Source organism: Vombatus ursinus, unplaced genomic scaffold (genome assembly GCF_900497805.2).
Source record: "Vombatus ursinus unplaced genomic scaffold, bare-nosed wombat genome assembly UNPS02014175.1, whole genome shotgun sequence".
NCBI classification, from domain to species: Eukaryota; Metazoa; Chordata; class Mammalia; order Diprotodontia; family Vombatidae; genus Vombatus; species Vombatus ursinus.
The window spans coordinates 1,383,217-1,384,619 of NW_020953953.1; the positions used below are offsets into that span (position 1 = coordinate 1,383,217).

The 1,403-nt window shown below is 67.1% G+C and overlaps 1 pseudogene; it reads right to left on the minus strand.

The window, feature by feature from the left end:
• Window positions 1-157, minus strand: part of LOC114041566 — a 5,815-nt pseudogene extending 5,658 nt beyond the window's left edge.
• Between the last annotated feature and the right edge of the window lie 1,246 nt (window positions 158-1,403).

A 1,403-nucleotide genomic window follows, 5' to 3' on the forward strand; every position in this document is an offset into this window, starting at 1 on the left:
CTGGAGCCCTCCGTGGTCACATCGCTGGAGCCCTTCGTGGTCAGTCACGTGGGGACCGTCCCTGGAGCCCTCCGTGGTCAGTCCCGTCGGGATGTCCGGAGCCCTCGGCGGTCAGCTCCGTTAGGCGCACGGGGTTAAAGCTGCAGGGCTTGCTCATCAGTGCGCCTGAGGCCTCGTTATCAGAGGCCGGGCAGCAGCTCCCAAGAGCGCTCCCTCCTCTGGGTCACCGCAGGAGCCGGTGCGGCTCTCAGTAAAGTTTTGGTTGCCATGGCGATCCTCAAGCCCAGGCACTGGCGAGGGGGAGACGCGCGTGCAGTCGGGAGGGCTGGCAAGCCCCGATGGGCGGCCGCGCTGGCCAATGGTGGAACGCAGCGCCCAGAGCCCTGGCAGGGCCAGTCTTCCATTCCTGAGCCGCCCTCAGCTAGGACATGAATGACAGATGCCGACGTCCAATGGCAGGAGACGCAGAGGTTCTGGGAGTGGGCGCACCAGCTCCCAATGCACAAGGCTCTCTATCCGAAGCTGAAGGACAAGGCTCGTGGACCAATGGTGTGAGGCTACGTCTATCGGCAAGCCAATCGCTTTGGAACGCCGAGGCCTGGGAGGTTCCACCTCCTCTCACCTAAATCCTCTGGTATCCCGGGGGATGCGTTGACGGACGGGGATAAAGGCCAATGATATGAAGGTCATTTAGCAGAGAGCCAATCGATTGCGACCCTAGAAGGACCCGTCTCCCAACCCTCGGGCCTCCACAGCACAGAGCTGAAGAACAAGGAACTTAGGCCAATGGAAGCATTCGAGCCCTGGGAGGCGGGGCCTAGTCTCCCTGGCAACGTAGGCGGACGTTGAGGGAGTCAGAGGGCGGGCGTATGACGGCACCGCCCAGGCACCATGGCGACAGTGGAGTGACAGCCACACGGACCAATGGGAGGCGGCGCTGCGGCGGCGAAGCAGGGCTGAGAGGGCCGGCGCGGGGCGGGCCGGGGCGGGAGTCGCGGGGCCGGGGCGGCGGGAGCAGGAGCTGGAGGCGGTGGTGGCGGCGGCGGCGGCGGCGGCGGTGGGAGCCGGAAGAGGAGGAGGGGGAGGGGGAGGTGAGAGACCGGGGAGGGCCGGGCCTGACCTCCGACCCTAGTCCCCCAGTCGGCTGGGGCCCCTCCCCCATTCCCTCCTGCCTTCCATTTCTCCCCCTCCCGCAGCGTTCAACGAGCCCCCGCCCGCCCACGTTCGGTCTCCCCCCGCCCGTGTTCTGTGCACACCCCCTCGCCCTCGTGTTGTGTGCTCCCCCCTCCGCCCGTGTTCTGTGCACACCCTTCACCCCCTCCGTGTTCTGTGCACACCCCCTCGCCCTCGTGTTCAGTGCTCCCCCCTCCGCCCGTGTTCTGTGCTCCCCCCTCCGCCCGTGT